Below are 18,049 nucleotides of genomic sequence, written 5' to 3'. Positions count from 1 at the left end.
GTACCACTTGAAAATAAGTTGAATACATTATAAGTCTTCACCCCAAAATACTTCAGGATGAGTTTGGATGTCCTCCTGCCCCTTCCTAACTGATCTAGGGGTGAGATATGTATCTACCTCTTTACTACTAGCAATTGCAAAACAACCTCTACTCATTCTTAAAAGTTTCCTATGAGATGAGGGTAACTGAATGCCTGTTTCTCAGACATGTTATCCCCTTGCAGGTTCAGGCTCTTAAGGTCATTCTTGCAGTGATTAGTTGACCTAAATCACTCAACCTGTGGTATTTCTGGCACTAGAAACTAGATGTCTCATTTCCATGTTCAGGCATATTTTACTGCCTGGAATAGGCAATAGCATTATTCCAGTTGTGAGTTGAATATGGCTGTTACAGTGTTCAAAACTAGCTCCGAATCCATGGTTCCTTTGGACCAAGTATTAGCTCCATTAGGGTCTGATTCCGAATTTATGTTTTGAAGGCAGAGCCAGGAATATGGTTGAGTTCAAAGCCAGAACTGGGACAGACTATTACCAATTCCACACACCCCTTTTATCATATCCCATCTCCATCTGGCCAAAATGTCCCACCCATGGATTAGAGGTCAGTAACTTTATGTGAAATATCTCAAGGACATTCTGGCACAAAAAGGTAGGATAGAAGATTGTTGTTCCAAATACAACAAAAACATTCTTAATACTTATTGGTGCTGATAATGTGAACCTCATTCTAGTTAGATAAATTGTTTGCTGTAGGTCTCACCATCTGTTTGCAAATATATCCTGGAAAAGACAAATTAAGCTATAGTGGTGACAAGAGTGAGCACTGCAAAAATTAAAGGCATCTTTCTGTATTTCTGACCTGTTCTTCTAACTGCATTATTAAGCTATAGAGCAACCTTTCCTTCTATTATCTTTGCTTTATTTGCACTGAGAAAAAGATACAGATTCTGCTAATTTTAAAATTGCGGTAAATTAACATCGACTAGCCAGAAGGTCACTTATTGCAGTCTATGAAAAATAGTGATTCAGACATGAGCTGGGTGCTTTGGGGCTAAAATTTGCCTGCTATCTAGCTGTGCGATGAGGCACAGTCACTCTCTTTCCCTGGCCTTCTGTTTTCTTTCGTGACCAGTCTCCTGATTAATAAGGAGGGAGAAAGGGGGCTGAGGGCAAGAGAAGCTCTAAGCTTCAATAATTCTAAAATGCTAGAAAATAGATAACATTCCCAATAAAGTAAGGATGTAAACTATACATCTTTAATCTAATTTAAATGGCAAGTTTACAAGGGCCTGCTCACTGAATGCAAGTGATACTTCTGATTGCAGGTAAGGGTTGTGTAGTCGTTAAAGTACATTTACCAGAGCCTCTAATTGGAAACAGTATTTGATAGTGGTTTCCTTAAGTTACTGTATGTCCTTGAAGATAATTAAACCACCTTCTTTTAGAAACACTGCAAATTTAAAGCGTCCCTCCCCAACAGTTAGGGGCATTAGTGAGGATTTGCTGTATCACTGCTATTTACAAGTATGTGTTACATGAATTTACTGAGCATGCAATTAACCTTGAATAATTAGGTAAATTTTCAGAAAAATAATAAGACATACCAATTTATACTGAATATTATCAGGAAACTGTTTCTGATACCTCTTTATGCCATATATTTTTTGTTCTTTTAGAGTACGTGAATTAACTAAATTTTAAAAAGTCAACAGGCAGCTTTTTATTGCACACTAGTGGACACTCTTAATTCTTAAAATCTGAATTCTAGGGCAAGCTTCTGCTCTCACAAGAATGAGTGTTTGGTATATTCAAGCCCCAGTTGATTATAAAATTTTCCCTTTGAGATTTTCCTTGGGCTAAAAGTCAAAAATTTACAACTTCTAGACAGTTTTACTCAATGTGGTGGTAGTTCAGTTAAAATAATATTTAATAAACAATTTCTTTGTGCCAGATCCTATACTAGTCATTAGGATTACAAAGATGAGTTGGCGAGTAAGTTACTGCTCTGCCCTCAAGGAGCTTATAGTCTAGAGGGGAAATGAACTTGTAAAAAAATTATTATATTACAGTATGTAATACATGTACTAATAAAAGTGTGTAAAAACTCAATTCAGAGGAGGAAGGTCAGAAATGCTAAACTAGAAGATAGATCTAAGGAAATTATAATTCAGTACAAAGAGATAAAGATTTGGAAAATATGAGAGAATTTAAGAAACAAGGAGGATAGAATTAAGTCTAACATACTTATAAAAGGAATTCTACATGGAGAGAATAGAGAGAACAAAGGAGAAATGACGTTCAAAGAGATATAGTTGAGAACTTAACAAAATTGGTGGAAGACATGAATCTTCAAATTGAGGAAGCATGTGTCCTAAGCAAAAAGTAATTCACATATAGACAAATTGTAGTGAAATTGCTGAAAACCAATGACAAAATCTTAAAAGCATCCTGAGAAAAATGACAGATTACCTACAAAGGATCTGTAATTAGATTGACAACCTACTTTCCAAAAACAGCAGTAAGGGCCAGAAGAAAGTGGAATAATACCACCAAAGTTCTAAATGAAATAACGTTCTTCCTGTATTTCCATACTCAAGAGGAAAGATGGCATGAAGATATTTGTAGAATAATTTCAACTCCAAGGATTTCGTTGAGCTACTAAAGTTTTCTTCAGGAAGGACACTGAACCCAGAATTAAATTAAGTTACAAAAATATAATATTCAAAAAGTAGAAACAACCCAAATGTCCATCAATCAATTAAAGAAATAAAATGTATATCTGTACAGTAGAATGTTATATAGCCATAAAAAGAGTGATACATGCTACATACATGATACATGTTACAACAAAATGAGCCTTAGAAACATCACTCTAAATGAAAGAAACAAGACATAAAAGGTCACATATTTTATGAGTCCATTTTTATAAAATGTCCAGAACTGGCAAATCCATGCAGAGAAAAAGTAGATGGGCGATTGGTTGCCAAACCGAGGAGAGGAGGGAATAGGAAGTGGCTGCTAATGGGTATGGAGTTTCATTTTTGGGGTGATGAAAATATTCTGAATTTGGATGGTGGTGATGGTTGCAGAACTCGGCGAATATACGGAAAACTATTGAACTGCTTACTCTAAAAGGGTGAACATTATGGTATGTCAACTATATCTTAATAAAACTTTTTTTTATAAAAAGCAGTGACAAAAACAAAAAACAAAAAAACAACGATAAATAAGGCAAGTAATCACTATAAAACAAATAATAACAATGACTAATTTAAAACAACAACATGTAAGAGAGGAGAGAAGAGATTAAAGTAAAAGTTTTTATAATGTTTAGGAGGATGAGAATATAGATTAACATTAGAATTCATGTTGGAAATGCATGATAAATTTAACAGTGGAGAAACTATCACTCATACATTGCTGTTGAGAACGTAAAATGACACAGCTGCTCTGGAAAATAGTTTGACACTTCCTTTCAAAACTGGAAATGGATTTATTCTATGACCCAGCAATTACACTTTTGGGCATTTATCTCAGAGAAAAGAAGACTTATTTTCATGCAGAATTTGTACACAAATGTTCATAGCAGCCTTTTCATATAGCCAAAAACTGGCCATCATTTTTATTGACATTCACTGGCACTCACTGAATGTCATATATCATTCAGTGAGTGAATAGTTAAACAAACTGTGGTACATCCATACTATGAAATATTACTCAGCAATTAGAAGGAACAGACTATTGAGTCAACAACTTGGATTAACCTTAAGGCTGATGCCAACTTCAAAAGGATGCATACTGCACAGTTCCATTCATGTAGCATTTGTGAAATAACATGGTTATAGAGATGGAAAACAGATTAGTGGTTGCTAGAGGTTAGGGATAGGGAGGAGAAGAAGATGGGTATATCTACAAAGGGATGACAGGAGGCAGTGGTGATAATATGTTATGGTGATGGTACAAATGAATATCTCGATTACACACACATACACACAAGTGCATATATAACTGGTGGACTATGAATAAGATAAGATCTTTACCAATGCTGATTTCTGGGTTTTGATATTTTATAGTACTTGTGTAAGATGTTAACATTGAGTGGAGGGCTAGGAGAGGAATACGTGAGACCTACCTGTACATTTCTTTGCAATCTACTGTGAGTCAATAATTATTTCAAAATAAAAAGTTGTTAAAAATTAATAGTAATTAAAGAATCTAAGTAAGATATTTAACTTCCTGGCAAGAGTAGTAGAGGGAAGAATAAAGAAAACTCAATAAATCCAGCAGGATTCAGGAAAGGAGAGAAATTAGAAAACAAAGAAAAAGCAAGATAACTACAAATACCCCCCCCAAAAAAGATAGTAGAAATAAATGAAAAATATATTTGTAATCAGAATAAACAAATGGACTAACGTTTCCATTTGACATAATGTCTCAGGAATTTTTTTTCAGTTATTTTCTATGTATAAGAGGCCCGACTAAAATATGACACACAAATGTTGAAAGTAAAGTGATGTGGAAAGTTGCAAATATCAAAAGAAAGCAGCCACATTATATTAATATCTAATAAAATAGACTTTAAAGCAAAAATGTTATTGGGATTTTAAAAAATACATAATGATAAAAGGAATAATTAACTGAGAAGATAAAACAATCCTGAACTTGTATGCACCTAGTACTATATCCTTAAAATATGTAAAGCAAAACTCAATAGATTTAAAAGGAAAAAATGGATAAATTCATGTTTGTAGTAGAATTTAAATATACCCTCCTTGGCAATTGATAGACAAAGCAGTCCAGAATTTAGTAAGAGTGTCAAAGATTTGAGCAATGAATTAATGGAGATAGATGATTAAGTAGATAGAACATATAAAATATATTAACCCAACAATTAAATACTTTCAAGCATACATGAACACTTATAAAACTTGACCATACACTATGAGATCACAAAACAAATTTCAATTTACACCATATACTAGATCATAAAGCAAATGTTAATTTATATGCAGCATATTTTCTGTCCACAACTCAATAAAATTAGAAATTAGTAACAAGTGATAATCAACACTCCATTCGTTTAAAAATATTGAAAAGCACACCTCTGAATAATATAAGGCTCAGATAAAAATAAGATAATTGGAAAATATTTAGAACTAAATGCCAATGAAAACTGTATGTGCTAAGACTCTGCAAGCAGCTAAAACAGAAATGTATAGCTGTACTTGTATATATTGTTAGAAAAAAAAAGCTAATGAGTTGAGTCTAAACGAAGATGAAAAAAATATTGAGCAAACAAAATAAAAATAATGAAAATAGGAAAGAAAGAGAAATGTCAACATCTGAAAAAACTTACTTCGAGAGGGAGAAGAGATTGAAATAGAACTAGCTACGTTTGTAGCATTTTATTTCTCTGGACAAAAAAAAAGTGTAAATGCTTTGTGTTTTTAAAATTATTTTTTATAATAACTTTATTAAATTATAAGTCATATACCATACTAATCCTCTTTTACAGTGGACAGTTCACTGGTTTTTAGTACAGCCACCGAGTTGTGCAACTATCACCACAACTTTAGAACATTTTTATCACCTCAAAAAGAAACCCACCACCCTTTAACTGTTATTCCCCGAACTCCCATCCTTCCCAGCCCTACAACAATGCTATTCATTCTGTTCTCTATAGATTTGCCTATTCTGGTTCTTTCATATGAACAGAATATAACGTGGTCTTTTGTGCCTAGATTCTTTAACTTAGCATAAAATTTTCAAGGCTTATCTAGGTTGTACCATATATCAGTGCTTCATTCCTTTTTATTGCTGAATAATATCCCATTATATGAATGCACTGCATTTTGTTTATTCATTAGTTGATGGACATTTGAGTCCTTTCTACTTTGGGCTATTATGAATAATACTGCTGTGAACATTTGTGTACAAGGTTTTATACGGACATGTTTTCATTTCTCTTGGATATATACGTAGGGGTAGAGTTGCTGAGTGAAATGGAAAGTCCGTGGTTAACTTTTTGAGAAACTGCCAGATTGTTTTCCAAAGTGATTACACCATTTTGCATTTCCATCAGCAGTGTATGAGGATTCTGATTTATCTGCCTCCTTTCAAACACTTATTATATGACTTTTTGATTATAGCCATCTTATTTGGTATGAAGTGGTATGTCATTGTGGTTTCGATTTGCATTCCTTGGTGACTAATGATCTTGAGAATCTTTGCATGTGCTTATTAGCCATTTGTCTTCTTTGGAGAAATGTCTATTCAGATCCTTTCTCCATTTTTAATTGGATTATTTATCTTTATTATTGAGTTGTAAGTGTTCTTTATATATTCTAGATACAAGTCCCTTATTAAATCTATAATTTCCAAATATTTTCTGCCATTTTATGAGTCGTCTTTTCACTTTCTTGATAGTGTCCTTTGAAACACAAAAGTTTTTAATATCGATGAGGTCCAATTATTTTTTCTTCTGTTGCTTATGTTTTTGATGTCTTATCTATAAGATTCCATGGCCTAATTCAAAGTTACAAAGATTTACTCCTTTGTTTTCTTCTGAGAATTTTATAGTTTCGGCTCTTACACTCTGGTCTTTGATTTTGAATTAATTTTGGTACAAAGTCTGAGATCAGCAGCCATACCATTTTACATCCCCACCAGCAAAGCACAAGGGTTCCAATTTCTCCTCGTCTTTACCAACACTTACTATTTTCTCTTCTGTTTTGTTTTTTTAAACTGTAGCTCTCCTGATGAATGGAGTGATAGCGCATCATGGTTTGGGTCTGCATTTCCCTGATGATTAGCAATGTTGAGCACCTTTTCCATGTGCTTATTAGCCATTCGTATATTTTCTGTGGAGAAATGTCTATTTAGGTATTCAGGTCCTTTGCTCATTTTTAGCTGTTTTTTTTAATTTTTTTTTTTATTTTTATGGTTGAGTTGTAGGAGTTCCTTATGTATTGTGAATATCAATCTTTATCAGATATACGATTTGTAAATATTTTCTTCCATAGTGCGGATTGCCTTTCCTCTCTGTTAATAGTGTCTATTGATGCACAAAAGATTTTAATCTTGATGAAGTCCAACTTTTCTATTTTTTCTTTTGTTGCCTGTGCTTTTGGTGTCATATTCGAAAAATCATTGACAAATCCTTCTACCAATTTCTAAACACTTGGCCTAGTGGCATTTAAACTACTCAGTGAATGATTTAAATAATTTTGAAGTAAGTTATTTCTATTTAACAATTTACTTTTATAATTATGGAAGATTGTTGTAATTATCCATTTAATCCCAAACTTCTTCTGAATCTTTATTTTCCTGATTACTGCCAAATGCATTTAATTGTAAATCAAAAGCATGGAAATAGCACATTGTATTATGATACAATTGTTCCCCATGAGGAATAATGATCAAAATTATTGCCAAGTGCCTTTATTAGGAAAAGAAAATTCTTAACTGATTAAAGACTATGGATATTATATATCAACTATTAAATGGGTTTTCAACTTTTCTGCTTCAATTTTTCAAAATACTGAATTCCAGTTCAGCAAATATAATAAAGTTCTAAAACTTCAAAGACATTTTGCATTTTGAAAGGGGTTCCTTGTGGTTGTAGTGTTCATTTGAAATTCAAATAACTCTTTGGAATTTGATGCTAGCTAGAAGTTCTGTACTGTAGACAAAGAGGAAAGATGCCTCATATTTTTGCTAAGTTATCGTGCTGGAAGATTTTATACCTTTATATATAGGTAGGATCTGCTAATGAATCTTTGGAAGTCATCAAGTAATAGATGCAGTATCTATAGTAAATATCTTGGGCAATATATAAGAACTTATTTTTTTAACCTGTTTAGTTCTTATTATACACATTTTGAAGCAAATATTTTTAAAGCCCCTGATTTTGTATAGTAGATAACGTTGAAAACCCAGTAGAAGGCTAAGACATGGTTCTTTTCCCTCAGAGAATTTGCCATCCATTTACAGAACCTAATATAAAAGAAGAAATAAAGGATAGTCACTGTTTCGAGTCTGAGAAAGTGAAGATGGATTGTGGTGGTCTGAGGTCTCAAGGTGGCGGCCTCAGCGGGGCAGAAGGCTGTGGGATGATTGGAAGTGGGCCGAGGGAAAGAGCTGCTCTGTCTAGGTGAGAAGGGTGACATGAGCAAGAGAATGACTTCTGACTGGAGAATGTGGTCTGCCAGGTGCCTGAGGTAGAGGGAGCACATTAAGTGTGTCCTGGACAATTGGTTGGTCAGGTTGAGGACAGGTTATGGGGAGCAGGTGTAGTAGAGTTTTCTATTTGATGTAGTTGTCTGTGGACAGACATTGTGAGTTCTTGACCAGGGGAGTGGTGGAAAAATTTAATGTGTCTCCAGTGGAGATCATAGAACTTTAGAGGTTAAGGAATTTCTGGAAGCATTTTGACCAATGCCTCCTGTTTACTGAGGCCGCAGAGCTGAAATAACTTGCTCAAGGTCACTCACTAGAAAATAACAGATCCAAATCTCAGATTCATCCTTTAACTCCAAGGCTAATTATTTCTTTCATACCACAATCCTCCAGAATATTTAAGAGAAGAGGGAGATCAGATGGGAAAAAATTATATAGTCCATACCTGAGACAACGAACGACCCAATCAGAGGGGTTGCGGAAGAAAATGGTCAGAAAAGATAAATAAGAAGCATCTTAGTGGGAAAAAGTCAGAACTTGGTGACTGTTTTCTTTGTTTTAGTGAATGACATAGATATCTAGAGCAGTGGTCCCCAACCTTTTGGCACCAGGGACTGGTGCCCTTGTGAGAATCTAATGCCTGATGATCTGAGGTGGAGCTGAGGTGGCGATGCCAGCGCTGGGGAGCGGCTGCAGATACAGATGAAGCTTCACTCACTTTGCCCGCTGCTTACATTCTACTGTGTGGCCTGGTTCCTAACAGGCCACAGATGGGTACCAGTCTGCAGCCTGGGGGTTGGGGACCCCTGATCTAGAGAATTCAGTAAAGGACTGAGCTAGTTCTAAAAACCAATGTTTGATTAAAGTGAAAAACTAATCCTTATAAAATTATTATTCATATTTGAAACAATCCTTGTGAGTGGATGCTAAGTAAATATTTGCTGAATGAATATCAACTTAAATTTTTGGAGGTTTTTTTTCAGTAAATATCTTACAAGTATTATTGAAAGGACCACTTAAAGAAAACATTTTTTTTTTTCAGATTCACCTTTTTGGAGTTTTGCTGGCCATTTTAGGTAATTTGGTAATCAGCATTTCCCTAAATATTCAGGTAAGAAGAAGCTTATTTTTCTAACACATTATGACTTTAATTGGCCTTAAGCACTTTTGTCTTCTTGGGCTCCTTCCTTCATCAAACATATAAAAAATTATGTTTTATGACCTGATTAATATAAATACAAATCTAATCCAGCTGGATCACATTTATTTTTTTTTCTTCTTCTGATTGTAAAAGAAATCAAATGTTTTTGTGGGCCTCTTAATAGCACTGTGTATGCTAGGCAAGGTGCCTAGGTGGCTTATGAATTTGTACTACACTTAGAAAGATGTTCATAACCTTGGCATAAGACAAGTTTTTTTTTTAATGCTCTGTTTTCTTCTCCTACTTTTATTATTTTCTTAAAATATTCTGAAAAAGTAATTTAGAATTGTATATCCTTCTTATAAAGAAATAAGTTCAGTTATCATAAAATCAACAGGGAAATAGGGCTTTTTTTAATGGCCAGTTTTTCAGGAATCTGTATTTAAAATAGAAAAAAAAATACTCAAACCAGATATAAATAAGATTTGCCTGCCCGCAACCTAACCCTCTTCTACCAAAGCATTCTGCCCTGCTGTGTTTAATGTGGTAGCTACTTTGACTCATAAATTTGAATCCCTTTTCAAAGGGTTTTTCTTTAGTAATTTATTTTGTCATCCGGACTTTTCGATATTCTAAAATAAGTGCTTGATGTATTGGACTAAAAAGCCACTTAGCTCCTTCACATATACCTCATCTTTAGATAGTACTAATGACACTTATTTTACAGAGTTGTTATGAAAATTAAGCAACATTCATATGTGAGAAGGACCTTTAAACTATAAAAAGGTGTGTGAGTCACTTCTGCTGTTAACATGTTTGGAACAAAACCTTAAAAATTGCTCTACGATAATCTGCAAATAAATTTAAAAACCGTGATGCAAATTTATAAGACCAAAACTTTTAAGGCAAATTTTAATTGGGTAAAAATATTTTCTTATTTACACTCTAATTTCTAGAAATATTCTCATCTTCAGTCGGCACACCGAGAGCACCCAAGGCCGTTCTTCAGAAGCGTGTTATGGTGGGTTGGGCTTGTGCTGATGGCCGTGGGAGAGACGGGAAACTTTGCCGCCTATGGATTCGCCCCCATTACTCTCATTGCTCCGTTAGGCTGTATGTCTGTTACAGGTGAGCCTTTTTCTATGTTTTGACAAATGGAAATTTTAAGAGATGAGAATAGTTGGTGAAAAGCATACAACTTAAATAACACGTGCACAAAGAAGAAAGTCTAGTTCCTGTTTTCTTGGCATATTAACTTGGAACAATTATGCTACTAATTTCAGTTATCCACTGTCACGCTGCCACATTAACCATGAAGAAACTTGCATTTTGTAGTTACAACACTTATGTTGAAAAGCCTAAATCCAAGTCTGAGTCTTAATAAATTAACAGTAACAACAAATGTTATACTGTGCCCTGTAATCATTAATGAATCATCTAAAAGTATTTGTAATACCATGTTATATTTTATTCATATGTCAAACTGACATTACATGCACTTAGATACTTTGATGCATGATCTTCATTCAATAGTTTAGCATCCATTTTACATTAAGAATTAACTACTAGTTATTCTACATTACTATAAGAATATGTAATTTTACAGTGATTCACAATTATCTTACTTTGAAAATTTATATGATTTACTAAATACATTTAGAAAAGAGAGTATGAGATGTAGCTAAAGACTAAAAAAAAAAAGAGCAAAAATCACTGCTAAAAAGGAGAACAAATTCTCTAAACCTTGTTAAAATCAACAAGATCTTTTTAGTTTTGCTTTTAATTTGCTGCTATAGAAACAGCATGATTCTAAATTTCTGTGAATTTGGAAACTTCATTGACGTAGAAACAACTTAATGGTTATTATCTGGTAACAACTAGATCAAATATAACATGTGCTTACATATCCAAATTTTAATATTCTAAAAAATCTATGATATCCTTAAAGAATGTATAATTTAAATTGAATAATGTATATTCAAAGAGAATTTCATTTTGCTTTGCAAGTAGTTTCCCTTATTCATTTAAAATATTTAAAATACTTTCATGATATGTGACAGAATAGTTAGCAAAGAACAGTTTTTTGGCTTTCTAGAAATCGTTCAGTTAAAATTGCCATACTGTTACTGCTCTGAATAGGCACACAATTTATCTAATCATTTACTATTTTTAACATTCCGATAAAATGAACAATTTGGGTGTATATCTTATCTTCTGTTTACTACACATACTGTGTACACAGACATTCTAGATTTATTGTATTTTCAAAACCTGAGAAATAATGGACCAAAGATCTGGTTATATTGTCAACTTGGGACCGACCTCAACAGGCCCCAGTTGTTCTGAAAATATTATATGATGCTTCATAATGATTATATATTTAGAGCTGATCTTTAGTGTTGTTTCTGATTCTGCATTTTGCTCAGTTTCCATGAGTGGCCATGGAAAATAAGTGTCCAGGCATATCAAACAGTTACCCAGGGGACGGTTGAGTACACCTCATTGTATTGAAATACTCCATTTACCTTGAGACTCCCAGTTCTGGGAAATCATATTTCTGGGAACAAGAAAAAGAGAGCTATTCTAACCAGCTCAAAGGAAGGGGGATACGGCTGGATTTATTGTAAAGACCAGAGATTTCACAGAAATGAAATATAGCCAGGCCTCTTGGAACCTGAAGTGAGAATTCAGAAGTTGCCAGAAATCTAGGACCAGCCTTGATACCCCTCACAGATGGTCAGTGAAACTGCCTGTGAAACTGCTCATCTTGGCCTGACTTGTTGGAAGCTCTCGCTAACAACGGGAAGCTTACGGGTTCCCACCTTGCCCCAGGCAGCACCCTGTCCTCCCCAAGTCCTCTGTGGGGCCAGCCCACCCACCTCCAACTTCACACCCACCGCTGTGCCAGATGCATTTTTCTTAATGCTACACGTCATTTTTCTTTGTGTGATCTTTTGCCCCAATTAACATTTCAACTTTAGAACATTTTTAGCAACCTCCCTTTCTGACCATGTTAAATGACTCAAGGAAGTAAATTATAGCCTCAAACACGAATCATTTCCTACTTTACAATCTTTGCAAACAATAATATATGTTCATAAATAATATTCCCACAGCACTCCTGAGCTGAATTTAGATTATTGCAAAGTATTGTGGGTGGCTTAGGGACTGCTGGTGATTGAGAATTTTCTCCAGAACAACCTCCTACCATCTGAGATTCTTTATAAAGATTCTTGAAAATCTAGAGAATTTGAAACAGGGGGAAAGCATTTTTTTTTTGAAACAGACATACCTTATGGCTGTATCTACAGATGAGGCAGAAAAATATCCACATTTTTCTATGCTAGAACTTTTTTCCCCTATCATTTCTTGGAAGCTTCAAGAAAGAAATCAAACCTCCCTTTAAATTTAAAAAAAAAAAAAAGAAAGATAATGTCTGTTGCAATATTGCGTGGAGACTGCAAATTTTCTGCCCTTCTGTCTTTCGTTGCTTTTCAAATAAAAAAGAAAATTAAAATCTAGAACATTTTAGTAAGCTTACCTCTTAAATTCAAGTGAAGGTTACTTTCTTCCACCTTCCTTCCTCTCTTTAGGTGGTCTGGTTCATACACATACTGTGTTCCTTTTTGTCTTTTCCAGAAGCAAGGAATCATGTGTACTAGTCTTACGACACACATGACTGCCAGACCTGCTGTTTGGTCTTACATAATCGAAATTCCTGTTCCCTTTGCACATTGCAATTGAACAGGTATTTTTTTAGGACTAGTATGTAGGAAGCACTGTGGTAAGCATTATGGATATTTTGATTTGTGCTCTCTACCTCAAACCATCTTTTCCATCCCCTTTCCCGTCCGTGTTTCCTCCTGTTCCTCGTCGTTATGCTCACCTAGAGGCAGCATTTCGCGAGCACCGGTTTTACTGGTGCTTTCATAGGTGTTCTAAAAAACAAATAATTCCATAATCTAATAAGTTTCTGATAGATTTTAAGTTACACAGGCATCAGTGCAGGGCTTCTTGGGGCCTGGAGACAGGTCTCTGCACACTGTCAGTCTGTCAGAGGCAGAGGCTGTAGCCAAGGTTTTTCAAATGTATTGACCACAAGATGCTTTTATGTTAAGCATCTCAGGAAACAACAGTTCTGCAGAAAACCCGTTAGGGAATTCTGAAGGCAATGCTGTAAACAGTCATGGTGTCCTAGAGACTCAGCCAGGATAGAGAACTCGCCTGTGCCTGGCCTTGGGGCTTAGATAATGGAGAATAATCCTGGTGCATAGGCGGATCTGAGTGTCCAGGCCTGGGTCCAGTTTTTTGAGAGAGAGTGTCAGGGCCCTTGTATCCTTGTGTCACCTTGTACTTTTACCCTACTTTTCTCACTGAATGTCTCTCTAAGTGAATAATAGGACCAAAAGCTTATTCTCCTAAAATGCTGGTTATACTGGCAGTGTGGTAAATTCTAGATGTTGACTTGAGTTTGTTAATTAAGAAAGCTTAATGGGATGGATTTTCGATTTCATCTAGCATCTAGGCTGGACACGTGAGCCAGGAAGCCAGGGCAGTAGAATGGTCAAGAGCACATGCATGCTCTAGGGTCCACGCTGCCAGGGTTCAAGCCTCAGTTCTGCCACTGGAAAGCTCTGTGACCTCGGGCAAGTCATTTAAACCAGTTTATGCCTCAGATTTCTAACCCGTAAAATGGGGATAAAAATAGTTCTTACCTTAGAAGTTGCTGTGGGGAAGGACTGAGTAAACACAAACACCTAAGAACAGCGTTGGAGCTGTAGTACACGTGTGACGGCACCGTCACCGTGATTTATAATAATAATTACTGTTACATAGAAACAGAGTACCTAATTCTTTATGATGGAGTTTACTTCCCTGCCTCCAAAGATGGCTGGTGGTTAAATTTTCTAAAACGGATGAAACAATTCATGAAATGCTTTTTATTGTTCTTATCCGTGTGGTTATTTTTCAGGGACCCGAAAGGTCCACACAGCTCATTTGTCCAGCCATGAGGCAGTAACTGCCCTTTGCCTCCTCCACGTATCCGCTACCAAAGCATGTCAGAAAACACCAGAATTTCTAAGTAACCTATCGAGAAAAAATACATTTACAAAACAGACACAAAAGATAGTTAGAAGAAAAGTGTAACAGCCTAAGATGTGTGTGCAACTTTGTCTTCTTCTGTCCAGTTAACTTCGGAGAGGCCCAAGGGCAGATTTCTTTCAGGTCTAACTGTAATTGAAGAGTATGTTTTCTGAGGGACTAGTTATGATACGAGAAATCTAGTAAAAAGAGATAAGTTGGATATTCTGTGGAACTTGTACTAACATTTTGAACTTCTGCTAATCTTGCCTGTTGCAGGTAAACCCTCTTCCTCAGGAGGCTTTTCTTGGTTTCGAGACTGAATTAAGCAGGCTTATTCTCTGAGCACCCTGTGTGGGCCCTCCGCTCATCCATGTGGTGCCTTTTTGTGAATTAAAAAAAAAAAAAGGGCAGCCTTTCGCATGATACTTTCATTCTGTCTGTCTGAAAATTATTGTAATCTGTTGATTTTATTAGTACAGGACACTCTGGTGCCATCTGTCAGAAAGTTGTCCCAAGATATATACAAATCAACAAAATCTGAGATGTGGGTGGTGCCCCCTCAGATGCAGTGTCTTTGTGCACGGCACAGGCTGCTCAACTGCACACAGCAGTTCTGACTGTACCCTCCCCTTCGGCAATACTCATCGTGGTCACAGTGGCTCGTTTAATGTCCATCCTGGCCAGTCAGCTGAGACCCAGGAGCCTGGTGGCTGCGTGTCTGGTCGCCTGCTGTCTGTTCCTTCTAGGAGAGCATGGCACAGAGAAATCACACAGTGGTGCCTCGTAGAATTGATTTGAGATTGAATTTTGATAAAATGAGTATAAGATATTCTGTTCTAGGGCGTTGGAAGAGAAAAACACTTTTTTAAAAGATTTCAATTCCTGATGAAGCGCAATGGTTAAACATTTCATTGCGAGGTACTCATGAATATTCACTCTGTAAATTACTCAAAGGTTTATAAGCCTTTTTTGGGAGTTGAGTGAGATCTACAGAGTGTGGCCTTACATTTAATGTTTTCCATTCCCATGACTGTAATCTATGCTATGCCTAAGCATTGAGAGATGATTTAAAATAATGAAGTTATCAAAAATTCAAAGAGTTGAAGCCACATAAAATTAAGGAGATTCATGGTAGACCTTACTCCATATCGTATTAATTTGCCTAGGGGTGCCAAGGGAATGTGACGTGGAGATTGTTGCAATGGCAGAGAAAACAGAAGAAATAGGACATGATGGACATTTTTCAGTTCTATGCTTCTGAGTATATTTATTGAAAGTAAATAGAGTTCAGAGAATATGTCAGTTTTTTTCCCAATTAAACGCAAGCAATACTTTAGAGATAGTTAAAGGTAAGAAACTAATATTGAATGTGCATCTATTAAGCCAGGTACCATCTGAGACACATAAACTTATTTAATTTTTGCCCAGATGAATAGAAGTACATAACATGTAGATTAAATTTAGATGAATTATATGAGATCAAACACTTGGAATATTAAATGGAATGATAAAATGAATAGCAGCCAGGTCTCCTTGGCGCTGGAATAATTTCCTAAGAGAAGTAGTCACCCTTTTCGTGGGCTAATTTGGATTAAGATTAGAGAGCTAACTGCACTGAGAAAATGAGGAGAGAATGAGACATACGACTGATAAGTCTTTTCCATCTCTAATTTTCCCTAACATGCTGGCTTTTCTTCAAAATGAAGTTCATGATGTGGAATATATATTGTTTCGTGTATTTCTGTTGTACTGTTAGAAAGCTCTAAGCTGAAATGTGTCTGCAATCCATCAGATGATGGTCATAACATAGCCAGAAAGCCCTGGTGAGGCCTTTTAGAATTCCAAAGAATTCATCTCAAGCAGAAACTTTGGTCTCCAAGATTTTTATTAGAAACAAATGAAAGAAAACATAAACAGACCAACGAGTGAGTGACCAGTCATGTTCCACAAACCTAGATGCCGCGAATTCTGTCAGTCCTTCAGAGGCCTGTGCCTAGTGCCAGCCTGGATGGACGCACTGGAGCTCTAAACCGCATGGGCTGCCTGTGATGGTGGCACATCATAAGGAGATTTATTTTTCATGTTGGAAGTAGGCAAAAAAAAAAAAAAAAAAAAATCCCCTTTCTCAGGGGTTTTCTGGGTTGCCTGTTTTAGCACATTGTCCCCAAACCAGCCTAAATAAAATGTGTGGAATACAACTCTGCAATTCTCATTTTATGTTTACTCATGCACTCTCAACTTGAAAGCATTCTGAAAAGCTAAATACTTTATTTGAAATGTCTTTGCCACCCATTCCTTATTTTCTGAGAATGCCACAAAATATTTTTAGAGACATAGCTATTGGTGAAGTAATGTGCATTTAAATTTATAATACAGAGCTAATCTTTTCAATGATACCATTTTTACTTTTTGGGAGTCTTTTCAAGTTTAATCACTAATGTGTCAAGAAAAACAGAAAAGAAAGGATTATTGTTCTTAATCCAGGTAAATTTCCTCATTTGAAATTATGCAAATTACCTATCTTCAATAAATGACAATAGCAATGTTTTTTATTAATATGAATTACTTGACACTTTCATTCCTGCCAATATGGATGGTAGGCCAACTTTTCTCTCTGTAAAGAAACATTTTCCAAACTGTCATATCCTCAGATCTTCAAATCCTAACTCCATGGAGTACATTGTAATTGACATATTTTTCCCTACAATTCTGCAACTTGTGGGGAATGATAATTATGGAGCAGTCAGTACCTCAATACAGTTCGAGCTGACAGAGCCTGTGAGCACGCTCAGTGTCTCCATGTGTTTGAAGCTTGATTGTGACTGACAGCAAAGTGCTTTTGTGGTTTCCTTTTCAGCAGTACAATAAAGTTGCCATTATAAGTGGTCAGAAACCACAAGCCAGATATTTACATGTGAGGATCTGTTTGTAGCCTTATTATATAAATATGTCCTTTTTCATGTCACGGGTTATATTTTTTATAAAAGAATTCTCTTTGCAAATTTGTCTTCTGCTTTCCTATATTATAAACATGTACCCTGGGTTATCTTCAGATCGCAGACATTAAACAATAATTGAATGTCCAGGAAATGAAAATTGATGAAATTTTCATTGTAGACTAGATCAGTGTTCACAAACTGGTGGCCTGTGGACCAGATCTGGCCACTGGTATGTTTTATTTGGCTCAAACAGTATTTTTAAAGAATGCAAATTATTTTCCCATGTTTAAAAATTGCACCATGACACAAAAACTGGATTTTTATCCGAAATAATTAGATTTGGTAGCATTGGACTTAGACTTGGCTAGGGCTGAATGTAGCCACCACCTGATCTATACTGCAGGTCACCACAGCCACACATAGCTACAGAACCACCACCCTCATGATTGTTTTCCTCTTTAGAGGGTTATCTAACTGGCCCCCGCAAACATTAGAGTTTGTGACCTGTGCACCAAAGGTGTTTTTGCTTTCCAGTGGAATCAGATAAGATTATCATTCATAATCACATTTCCTTAGAGTGTAATTGATGTTTTTAAACTTTGGGTTAAATTTGTCTTTTAAAAAGTGATTATAAAAGGATAAAAAATAGGGAGAAGTAAATAAATGTGAACAAAATCTTTTTAAAATAGCCATACCATAACACATT

Source organism: Pteropus vampyrus, unplaced genomic scaffold (genome assembly GCF_000151845.1).
Source record: "Pteropus vampyrus isolate Shadow unplaced genomic scaffold, Pvam_2.0 Scaffold215, whole genome shotgun sequence".
NCBI lineage: Eukaryota > Metazoa > Chordata > Mammalia > Chiroptera > Pteropodidae > Pteropus > Pteropus vampyrus.
Note: the sequence above shows the minus strand (reverse complement) of the source record.